Below are 13,294 nucleotides of genomic sequence, written 5' to 3'. Positions count from 1 at the left end.
AGGACTATTATGATTTGTTTGTGAAATGGAAAAGTAAGCAGACAATGCATGTGTCATAATGGAGGCAGCGATTCTTTGGGGAGACACAAGGAACTGCAGATGCAGGTTTACAAAATAAGACACAAAGTGCTGGAGTGCTGGAGTAACTGGGTGGGTCAGGCAGCATCTCTGGAGAACATGGATATGTGATGTTTCAGGTTGGGACCCTTCTTTAGTGATTGTGGGGGGAGGGAACAAAAGCAGGAAGGGCAGAATAAAGCCTGGCGAGTGATAGAACACAGGTGAGATGAGGTAGGGGTTTCATATGTGAGATGGTTGGACAAAGGCCAAAGAGGAAAAGACAAAAAATTGAAATAAGGATAGATGAGTTGTGTCTTTTGAAGTCAGAGGAAGGGACATAGGTGGAAAGGGAGAAGGATGGGGAAAAGTGAATGCAAGTCCAGGTGGGGCACAGGGAAGAGGAGGGAAAGGGGGGGGGGCAGAGAAAGGGGGGGGGGCAGAGAAAGTAGGTTAGTTACTGAAAACAGGAGAATTTAATATTAACGACGTTTGGTTGGAGAGCCTTGAATAGCTTTTCAAATTATCAGCATTTTTGTGAAAGACTTTAGATTGTAGAGTTACAGCGTGGAAACAGGCCCTTCGGCCCAACGGCTCCACAATGACCATTCATCACCCCATACACTAACGCTATCCTACACATGAGGGAAAATTTACAATTTTACTGAAGCCAATTAACCTACAAACCAAGTACGTCTTTGGTGTGTGGGAGGAAACCGGAACACCCGGAGAAAACCCATGCACTCACAGAGAGAACGTACAAACTCCGTACAGACACCACCCTTGGTCAGGATCAAACTCAGGACTCTGGAGCTGAAAGGCAGCAACTCTACCGCTGTGCTACCATGCCGCCCAACATAGGACATTAACAAAGATTTAAAATCAATCAAAGGAAAGAGGCTGAAGGATTATTATGAGAATGCCCAGTGCTCAGCTATATTAGCTGATCGCCTGGATCAGATTGATGTGAGGTGTTTGGAAGGAGGCCTCCTCTCTGATGTTTCCCACAATACTGTCCCCTTGGGCTAGTACACTAAAGGCAACATAGCTGACTAACATTGTCCCTGCCTTCACCAGCTCTACGTTATGCGGTAGTTGATGGTGCCCTGTAATGGATGACATAGTTCTTCATGTGATCCAGACCCTGTGAAGATGGATACCCACAGTCAATGGCAGATGAGAATGCCTAGCCCTGCGGATATAGTTGGCAGCAACTTGCTAGCTGTAAATAATTAGACAGCAACCAGTTAAATCTGTGCCAAGGCAAAGACGTTGTTTATGTGATGGGGTTACTTCTACGGGACCCGTATTGTTGGAATCTGCTGTTTGTGCAGTTCCACCTGTTTGGCAAAGCTGGTGCTTGCTGGAAGGGGTGCAAAGTCCCATTGAAAGCTGAACCTTCCTGCATTCCTCTACAAGTGCTTATTTTCTTCTGAACACAGCAGTTAAGATTCGTGTCAAGCAGTAATAAAGCAGATACGCACACAAAATGTCCTGAATTTACCTAAAAAGACACTCAGCCAACGCTCAACTCCCTTTCCAGTATTTAGATTTAGTCTTTTATGTAATTTTAGAGATACAATGTGGAAACAGGCCTTTCAACCCACTATGTTCGCACAGACCAATGATCATCGTACACAAGTTCTATCCTACACAATAGGACCAATTTGCAGAAGCCAGTTAACCCAAAAACTTGCATATCTGTGGGATGTGGAAGGAAACCGGAGCACCCGGAGAAAACCCACACAGTCGCAGGGAGAACGTACAAACTCTGTACAGACAGCACCCGTAGGTAGAATCATACCAGGATCTCTGATGCTCTAAGGCAACAACTCTACCGCTGCGCCACTGTGCCAGAACTCACTTACATATTCTGTTTAGCTTTGATAATGATGCCCAACATCCATTAGTTTCGTCATGAAACAAGCTTTCACTGGACTATGTTAATACAACTCTCCCCTAATAAAGATGACAATTTCCAATTTCCATTTCAGGCCTGATGATAAATTGGTAGAATTGATTATTGATCCAGTCAGAAACAGAAAACAATGTATAACAACAATTTTGGCTGCTGGTGAGATTTAAATCGTTATCCTTTCGTGTAGGAAGGCATTGTTTTGGTAATAAGAAATCAATTATATTATTACAAACAATAGCAAACGAAGAATAAAAGTCATAATCAGATATTATAGAGATTATGTAGTACATAGGGCAGCCTAGTGGCACAGTGGTAGAGTTGCTACCTTATAACGCCAGAGACCCAGATTCAGTCCTGACTACGGGTGATGTCTGTACGGAGTTTGTACGTTCTCCCTGTGACCACATGGGGTTTCTCCGGATGCTCCGGTTTCCTTCCACACCCCAAAGAAGTACAGGTTTGTAGGTTAATTGGCTTTGTTAGGCAATTGTACATTATCCCTAGTGTGCATTGTGCTGGTGTATGGGTGATCGCTGGTTGGCACGGACTCGGTGGGCTGAAGGGCCTGTTTCCATCTCTAAAAGTCTAAAAGTAAAAGGTCAATGTCTAATGAACTATATGCAATAATAAAGTACTTTTTTTTCAAACTTGGGCATTCTTTAATTAACAAAAGCAATACAAAATGGCCGAGATCCATACTTCTAAATGGTCGCAGATGATCGGCTTGAGAATGAGTTAGGAGATGGTTTCCCAGTAGAACAGTGACTAACAAGCAGCATGGATTAATGTAGGCGCTCTCATTCTTCCCCTCACATAGTTCTATTTTCCAAGTATATTGTATTTCCTTTCCTGGTGGTGACTCATGGTGCAGTCATTAAGCAACTGGCCTAGCAAACAGAATTGACAATTTGGAAACTTGTATTCAAATCCCATTGGTAGTATTACGGAATTTAAATTCAGTATAATTGAAATTTAAATTCAGTTCAGGTACTTTATTTCAAGAACAAAATATAAATGTCAGAATTTGTTCTAATTCTTTAATTATCCCTTGAAATGAGTGACCTGCCCAACCATTTAAGAGCCAAGCACTTTGGTGGGTCTGGGGATCACATTTGGACTAAACCAGGTTAGGGGAGGGGCATAGATGCCTTCCTAAGATTATACGGAAAGCAGATTGAGAATTTGGTGACAGGGTGTCAAGTCAATAACCTCTCCCTCAATGACCCCAAACATTTCTTCTTCTACCTCCTCCCATCCAGCAGAAGAGACTGTAACTTGAAAGTGCACAACATCACACTCAGGAACAGCTTCTTCCCTTCCGTTATCAGGCATCTGAACAGTTCTTCCATAAACTAGGGTATTGCCCGATTCACCTCTATCCTATCGAAGACATTGGACTTTGTCTATAGAGCTAATGTGCTACAAAGCAGCACAATGCAGAAAACTGTATTCTGCACTCCGTATCTTCCTCTTTGCTTTATCCATTGTGCTTGAGTTTGATGTGATTGTATCTATATTTTGTATATCTGATCTGTTTGGATAGCACGCAAATCAAAGCTTCTGACTGTACCTCGGTATATGATCAGCCATGATCATATTGAATGGTGGTGCAGGCTCGAAGGGCCGAATGGCCTCCTCCTGCACCTATTTTCTATGTTTCTATGGTACATGTGACAATAATAAACCTAAATTTATACATACATACATACGTACATACATAAATATTTGTTTATGACATCTTCTCATGTATTATATGCAACAAGAAGCATTTTTCTTATCAGGCCTCTGATTTTAAAAGACATTAACAGTTCAAATTATGTAAACTCCAGAGGTGATATTAGATAAAATCCTCATCCAGGAATGTGTTATTAGATAACATTTTGCACTCTGCCACTACGGGCAAAATTGTTTTTTGTAAGTTACAGAGAGAAGTAAGTATGCAGTATGAAGGAAGAGATAAAATGGCCACAACCAACAAGATCACAATAATTAAATACGGGGGTAATTCAAAAGGCCAGAGTGGGAGAAACGTGGATATCTTGGATGAGATATTTTCATCTCGTAGAGATCAGGAGGGGGACAGCAGCAAAGAAATTTCATATTTCTCCTGTTTACATATTTTTGTAAGCCAGAAGGAGGCTATTTGGCCCATCAAACCTGTGCCAGTTGTTAGTTTAGTTTAGTTTAGTTTAGTTTAGTTTAGTTTAGTTTAGTTTAGTTTAGTTTAGTTTAGTTTAGTTTAGTTTAGTTTAGTTTAGTTTATTAATGTCACATACACCAAAGTACAGACTGGATAGCACACTTTTGTTTACGTATCTATGCAGTCCAAGAAAAGATGAAACATGACAACAATCAAGCCGTCCACAGGGCACAGATAAAGGATAAATGGTACAACATTTAGTACAAGATAAAGTCCAATTAAAGATAGTTCAAAGTCTCCAATGAGGTAGATGGGACATCAGACACGTACTCGGACCATTCAATTGCCTGATAACAGCTGGGAAGAAACTGTCCCTGAATCTGGAGGTGTGCGTTTTCAAACTTCTGAACCTCCTGCTAATGGGAGAGAGGAGAAGAGGGAGTGATTGCAGTGAGAGGGTACGTGATTATGCAAGTGGCCTTGCCGAGGCAACGTTCCCACACGTCGCAGCCTGTAACCTATTCTCTCACATGTCCTTCAATTCCCTCACCCACCTCATTCGGGTGACTTACAGCCAGGGGTGCAGCGTTGCCAGCGTTCACCGGAGCGCCGCTCCGGCACCTCTGTAAAAAAAAGCCAAAATAAACAACGGGGAATTTTAACCAGTGGGGGATTTAACATCGGCTGCTCCGGCACCAGTGACAGCACCTAAAAAATTAGCACTACAACACTGCTTACACCAAACCTGCCAACCAGCCCACCTTTGGGACTTGGAGGTAATGATCACCAGGGGGAAACCAAATAGTCAAAGGGTGAATGTGCAAATTCCACACAGACAACAGCAGAGGTCAGGCTTGATCTCATGTAACTGGATATGTGAGACAGCAGCACTATCTGCAGTAACGGTATGTCGGAAGCTGAAAATGTTAAAACCAGACAATGACTTGATTGGGAGCCAATGTAGGTCAGAGTCACAATACATCATGGTGATGAAAATAGGCATTCAGTGATGGAATGAAGATTTGCTCCAAAACTCATCACTGGGTCAAATATAGCAGCAAGATGATGAACAGTTCAGACTCCTTGCCAAGGAAAGGAGCTAAGTTAGAGAAGGGAACTTGAATTGTTGGCAGAAAACAGTGGTTTTCAATCTACTCAATAGTTTGTTGGTGTAAAATTAAGGGTGGCACAGTGACACAATAGACAATAGACAATAGACAATAGACAATAGACAATAGGTGCAGGAGTAGGCCATTCGGCCCTTCGAGCCAGCACCGCCATTCAATGTGATCATGGCTGATCATTCTCAATCAGTACCCCGTTCCTGCTTTCTCCCCATACCCCCTGACTCCGCTATCCTTAAGAGCTTTATCTAGCTCTCTCTTGAATGTATTCATAGAATTGGCCTCCACTGCCCTCTGAGGCAGAGAATTCCACAGATTCACAACTCTCTGACTAAAAAAGTTTTTCCTCATCTCTGTTCTAAATGGCCTACCCCTTATTCTTAAACTGTGGCCCCTGGTTCTGGACTCCCCCAACATTGGGAACATGTTTCCTGCCTCTAACATGTCCAATCCCTTAATAATCTTATACGTTTCGATAAGATCCCCTCTCATCCTTCTAAATTCCAGTGTATACAAACCTAGTCGCTCCAGTCTTTCAACATAGGACAGTCCCGCCATTCCAGGAATTAACCTAGTAGCCCTCAATAGCAAGAATATCCTTCCTCAAATTTGGAGACCAAAACTGCACACAGTACTCCAGGTGCAGTCTCACTAGGGCCCTGTACAACTGCAGAAGGACCTCTTTGCTCCTATACTCAACTCCTCTTGTTATGAATGCCAACATTCCATTGGCTTTCTTCACTGCCTGCTGTACCTGCATGCTTCCTTTCAGTGACTGATGCACTAAGACACCCAGATCACGTTGTACGTCCCCTTTTCCTAACTTGACACCATTCAAATAATAATCTGCCTTCCTATTCTTACCACCAAAGTGGATAACCTCACACTTATCCACATTAAACTGCATCTGCCATGCATCCGCCCACTCACACAACCTGTCCAAGTCACCCTGCAACCTCATAGCATCTTCCTCACAGTTCACACTGCCACCTAGCTTTGTGTCATCGGCAAATTTGCTAATGGTACTTTTAATCCCTTCATCCAAGTCATTGACACAGCTGGTAGTGCTGCTGTCTCACAGCACCAGGGGCCTGGGTTCGATCCTGACCTTAGGTGCTGTCAGTGTGGAGTTTGCACATTCACCCTGTGGCCTCATGGGGGTGGTAGCGAAGCATGCCCACTATGGAGGCAGGCAGGGGCAAGAGGGGAATTTGGGTTGTTAGCCGTTTCCTCAGAATTGTCCAGACGGAGCAGATGGCTATTCTCTTGGGAAGTTGAGGTTGCATGTAGTATGAGGAATTATAGTTATGGGGCGGAATACAGCACGGAAACAGACCCTTCAGACCAAATCACCCATGACAACCAGGATCTATTCCCATTTTGCCTGCGTTTGGCCATATCGCGGGCAGCACAGTGGCACAGAGGTAGAGTTGCTGCTTTACAGTGCCCGGGTTCAATCCGGACTATGGGTGCTGTCTGATCTGATTGTACGTTCTCCCTGTGACCACAAGGGCTTTCTTCGGGTGCTCCGATTCCCTCCCGCACGCCAAAGGTTTGTAGGTTAATTGGCTTCTTAAAATTGTAAATTCTCCCTAATGTGTAGGATAGTGTTAGTGGGGTGATGGTTGGTTGGAGCTGACTCAACAGGCTAAAGGGCATATTTTCATGTATCTCTAAAGTAAAAATTTATATAAGGTGTATCCCTCATACCTTTTTTATCCATGTGCTAATACAAATGTTTACCTGTTGCTATAGCTTCTTCTTCTTGAATGAAATTATTGTTCTCTGGTACTGAGTAAATATCAGCTTTTGTTGCAATGAATTTCAATTAAATCTTCATGTGCAGATGGAAAGAAACAGAATAGTTGATTATGAAAAACATAAGGTGCTATCTTTCTTTAAAAATATACTCTGATTGTCTCTCTGTATTTCTTCCAGACTTTATCAATATCTTGCCTTTCCCAGTTTTTTAGTTTTAGTTTTAGAGACACAGCGCGGAAACAGGCCCTTTGGCCCACTGAGTCCGCACCGACCAGCGATCCCCGCACATTAACCCTATCCTATTGTTTATGTACTCTCTTCACCCATTAAAAAGTCCACTTCTGCATTCCCTGGCTTTAGTATGTCAACCAAGAGGCATTCTAATTTATCAAGCAGAGAAAACAGATGTTAGACTTCTGAATCCAGCCAGAAACAAAGAGGAAGCTAAGTTCAGATGAAATGTTAACACTGAAATGCAGCCTGGAAGTTTAACATTGTCTCCTTCCTCACTGCTGTTGTCAGGTGTTCCTGTTGAAGTTTCCAGCATTTTATATTATCATTACATGTAATTTATGCTTGGATGCAATTCATAGAGTGATGGAGTCACACAGAACTCAAACAGGCCCTTCAGCCTAACCCATCCACGCCAACCAAGATGCCCCACCTAAGAGAGTCCCATTTCCCTGCGTTTGCCCCATATCGCTCTCAACCTTTCCTATCCATGTACCTGCCCAAGACTCTTTTAAAAACTGTTATAGTACCTGCTTCAGCTACCTCCTCTGGCAGCTTGTTCTTTATACCCACCACCCTCTGAGTGAAAAGGTTGCCCCTCCAGTTCCTATTGAATCTTTCTCCTCTCACAAATCTATGTCCTCCGGTTCTTGATTCCCCTAGCCTGGGTCGAAGACTCGTTGAATCTCCAGTGAATTCCTCTCATGATTTCATACATTTAGTCTTCCATAAAATTTGGTGTGTTGTATCAAGGGATTTGGAGAGAAGGCAGGCACGGGTTACTGATTGTAGATGATCAGCCATGATCACAATGAATGGCGATGCTGGCTCGAAGGGCCAAATGGCCTCCTCCTGCAACTATTTTCTATGTTTCTATGTTTCTGAATTTGATGACTATTGAAATACTTCCTGTAGGTGGGAGAGGGATGGACTTACCACTGGCCTCTGGAGTGTGTCACCCGCCCAGATACATGGGCACACACTTCAGATGGTTCCCCCTTTCAGTACCCAGTCCTGCAATTGTTCCTGCCTCAGCCACATTGCTGCAAACAGGCCCGATAATGTTATAAAAATATGTCACATTCTTTGCGGCCAAGACCTCCATCAAGTCTTACTGCGCCGATATACACAGCTCACTTACACCCATCACTCCTGGGTGTCAAATGCTGTATAACGAGAAAGACAGATGAGAGTTTCAAAGCAAAATGTATCTATAACTGTTTGCTGATATATACATTAGATCTCATTTAGCCTAATATGTGGGTTTTTTTAAAGGACAGCATTACCAGCAGTGATTTATCTCCTTCCTTCCCATGTAACCCTTTCATTACAAGTTTACCTCACAGCCACCAGGGTAGCCCGACATTTCTATTGCATTGCCATAATGGAGTTGGAGCGTAATGAAAATTTTATGTTCCATTCATTGGAAGTGTAGATAAAAGAAAGTAATAGGACAAAGTCACAGTTTTATTGGTGTTGCTCAATTTGTTTCTGCAATAAAAAGGCAGTAGTTACAAATCCTTTCCTCTACATCAGCCTGCATTTAGAAGCAGCTGGAAACGCTCACAAATTATACAGAGACAATGTGCTATTCTGTCTTTTACCCTGGGCAGAGGTTTTAATACAATTTTAAAGCATATCCTTAATTATTGTTCTTCTTTGTAAACATCATTATGCGAAACAGGGACAGTAATTCACAGAGGTTTGACTGCCCGAGCTAATGACTTTTATTCAGGTGTTAAATATGTGAGCTGGCTTCTAATTTTTTAGTATTGGAATACCTTTCCTGTAATGAGAAACATTGGCTTGACAGTGTGATGTTGATACCGCAATAGACTTTCTGTCAGATCAAAAGAAAAATACAATGAGGAAGGTCATTTGATCCATCTAAGCTCATCCATTCAAAAAGAACTTACAGACTCCCCTGTCACAGAGCCCATAAATGATTCCAGGATCTTTGTTTCCACTATTAGAAATTCATTCCCAGTGTTGGCTGCTGTGTGAACAACTTCCTCATGTAAGTTTGCCTTTTGCTAATTCAAACCTATTTTCCTTGGAACTTTAATCACAGGGTGACTTAAACAGCAGACAGTGTTTATGTCTTTTCCACGTGAAGTCTAACTTTACCTTTATGACGTGCGGCTAGAAAAAAAAGAGATGTTCAAAAAGCTTTCTGGAGATAACATAATTTGGTCTTTTGAATACTCTTGCGTGTTCCCGAAAGGAGTTCATAGTAGCCAATAAATCATGGATTCCCAACTTTGATATCTGGGCAGTGCTGAGTTAATTGTTCAGAGGTATGATGACAACAGTTTCTCTTCAGCTTTCAACAATGGCAGCTGAGATGAAATAGAGAAGTTGGTGCCTTGTGTTATGAAGGTGAGCTAGGATGTCTTCATGATGGACAAAACATGAGATCAGAACACGTTTTAAGTCAGCTAGGATACCGGGGGTTACACATAGTGCGTACAGACTGAGACACTACCCAGTCCATCATGGGTACTCACCTCCCCACCATCTACAGGAGTTGCTGCCTCAAAATGGCAGCCAGCATCATCAGAGACCCACACCACCCTGGCCACACACTCATTCCACTCCTGCCATTGGGAAGAAGGTACAGGAGTCTAAAAACTGTAATGTCCAGGTTCAGGAACAGCTTCTTCTCTACAGCCATTAGGCTATTAAACACCACAACCTCCAAATAAGCTCTGAACTACATAGACTTGGAGGCATTGGTTTTGTCTTTTTGCACTATTATTGTTTGTCTATTTTTATGTGCATGTCTGTATGTATGTGTAGATTGTATATATATAACAAAAAAGTTCAGTATATATATATATATATATATATATATATATATATATATATATATATATATATATATATATATATATATATCTACTGAATGTTTTTGTTTATTATATTGTTTATGAAGTATTATGTTTACATATTCTCTTGTGCTGCTGCAAGTGAGAATTTCATCGTTTTGCCTGGGACATATGACAATAAAACTTGACTCTTGACTCTTGTCCTTGGCTTCTGCTCTTCTCTCCTGCCTGGGAGATCTGTTTAAAAATTGCACGCATGGAGCATGTCTGATCTAGGCAGAGTTGTGGTGTTCCTGTCGTTTAGCAGCAGGCCAACATTCATTCAAGCAACATTCAATGTCCAGGATCAGATATGTCAAGTGGCTCCACAACCTGGCACGGAGTATTGCAACCCTTTGTCACGCTGTTCCTTTCAAAAGGTTTGGACGAAGGAGAAAGGTTGTACAGATAAGATGCAAAACTTGAAGTATGAGATAAACTGAACTGGAGCAAAAATGTGTTTGGTTTACAAATTGATCTGAATCTGAATCCATTCACAACTTCACAACCGTCTCCTAAAGGATTTCTAATGATCTTCAATGATAAAAATCCCGAAAATGACTCCAGCATTTCTATTGATTGTATGATTCAGGGAACTACTAACAAATACCACAAGCTAATGAAATTGTCACTGTCCACACTTCACCATCAAGTGTAACATGGGAAAACCTCATTTATAAGGAAAGCATAAAATGAAACAATCTTAAAACCTGTCAAAGTCAACAGGATTTGACATTTCAAAATCTCAGGCCATGGCAGAGGGAATAAAACGTAACCTTACAACCTCCCACTGATCACTAGATCATTGAGTATTGGCAATTAGATCATTGAATACTGATCCCTGGATCTCAATATGTTGGAAAGAACTGCAGATGCTGGTTTAAACCGAAGATAAACACAAAATGTTGGTGTAACTCAGTGGGACAGGCAGCCTTTCTGGAGTTAAGGAATGGGAAATTTTTCACTTTGAGACCCTTCTCCAGACTGATCTCGACCCGAAACGTCACCCATTCCTTTTCTCCCGGGATGTTGCCTGTCCCGCTGAGTTACTCCAGCATTTTGTGACTCTCCCTGGATCTCAGTACTGACCGCTGGATTACTGGGTACTATTCATTAGATCACTGACTTCTGATCGCTGGATTACTGAACACTGATAGCTGGATTACTGCATACTATTCACTGGATTACTGAATACTGATCGTTGGATCGCTGAGTGCTTATCACTGGACCACTGAGTACTGATCACTGAACCACTGAGTACTGATCACTGGATCACTACGTACTGATAGCTGGATTACTGAATACTGATCGCTGGATCGATGAGTGCTTATCATTGGATGACTGAGTACTGAACACTGGATCACTGAGTATTGGTCGTAAGGTTGCTGAATACTGATCACTGGATTACTGAGCACTGGCACTAGATCACTGAGTAGCTATCACTGGATAACTGAGTACTGATCTCGGGATCACTGACATAGACACAAAATGCTGGAGTAACTCAGCGAGTCAGGCAGCATCTCTGGAGAGAAGGAATGGGTGACGTTTTAGGTCAAGACCCTTCTGAAGAAGGGAGTGTTTGAGGGAGTGCAGTGCAGGTTCACGAGGTTAATTCCCGGAATGGCGGGACTGTCGTATGTTGAAAGAATGGAGCGACTGGGCTTATATACACTGGAATTTAGAAGGATGAGGGGGGATCTTATTGAAACATATAAGATTATTAAGGGATTGGACACGCTAGAGGCCACAGTTTAAGAATAAGGGGTAGGCCATTTAGAACGGAGATGAGGAAAAACCTTTTCACTCAGAGAGTTGTGAAGCTGTGGAACTCTCTGCCTCAGAAGGTAGTGGAGGCCAATTCCCTGGATGCTTTCTAGAGAGAGATATTTAGAGCTCTTAATGATAGCGGAGTCAAGGGATATGGGGAGAAGGCAGGAACAGGGTACTGATTGTGGTTGATCAGCCATGATCACAGTGAATGGTGGTGCTGGCTCGAAGGGCCGAATGGCCTACTCCTGCACCTATTGTCTATTGTCTATTTTCTATTGTCTATTGAAACGTCACCCATTCCTTCTCTCCAGAGATGCAGCCTGACGCGCCGAGTTACTCCAACATTTTGTGTCTACCTTTGATTTAAACCAGTATCTGCAGATCTTTCTTACACACTGGATCACTGAGAATTGATCACTGGACCACTTAGTACTGATCACTGGATCACTTAGTACTGATCACTGGATCCCTGTGCTAATCACTGGATGTCAGTGCTGATCACTGGATCACTGAGTACTGGTCACTGGATCGCAGTGCTGATCAGTGGATCACAGCACTGATCACTGGATCCCTGAGTACTAATCACTGGATGTCAGTGCTGATCACTGGATCACAGGGCTGAGCAGTGGATTACAGTACTGATCAGTGGATCACTGAGTACAAATCACTGGATGTCAGGGCTGATCACTGGATCACTGAGTACTGGTCACTGGATCACAGTACCGATCAGTGGATCACAGTACTGATCACTGGATCACAGTACTGATCACTGGATCACAGTACTGATCAGTGGGTCACTGAGTACTGATCACTGGATCACAGTACTGATCAGTGGATCACGGTACTGATCACTGGGTCATTGAGTACTGATCACTGAGTACTTTTCCTTGGATCTTAGTATGGATCACTGCATTGCAGAATACTGTTTGATGGATCACCGTCTTGATTACTGCACTCTGATCGCTGGATCACTGAGTATTTATCGGTGGGTCGCTGAACACTTAGCATTGATCACTATCTTGATTACTAGATCACTGGATACTAATAACTGGATCACAGGACATTGCAATCTCAGCGAAAACACCCTCGCCAGCAATATGAAGTTAGCAATAAGTAAGAGGCTCCAGACCTTTACCCTTCGCCAAAGGTCATCCATTGGCTGCCCAGCCAATTTCCATTGGCTACCCATCCAATCTCACCAAGGCCCATTCCTTGAACCAGCCAATTTCCATTGGCTACCCATCCAATCTCACCAAGGCCCATTCCTTGAACCAGCCAATTTCCATTGGCTACCCATCCAATCTCACCAAGGCCCATTCCTTGAACTGGTGTATGCACTGTTGAAACTCTCAAGAACTTTAAGTTTATTGGCCAAGTATGTGCACATACAAGCAATGTGCCTTGGTTCTCTGCTCGCAAGTAACAA

This window comes from Rhinoraja longicauda, chromosome 8, assembly GCF_053455715.1.
Source record: "Rhinoraja longicauda isolate Sanriku21f chromosome 8, sRhiLon1.1, whole genome shotgun sequence".
Classification (NCBI taxonomy): Eukaryota; Metazoa; Chordata; class Chondrichthyes; order Rajiformes; family Arhynchobatidae; genus Rhinoraja; species Rhinoraja longicauda.
Note: the sequence above shows the minus strand (reverse complement) of the source record.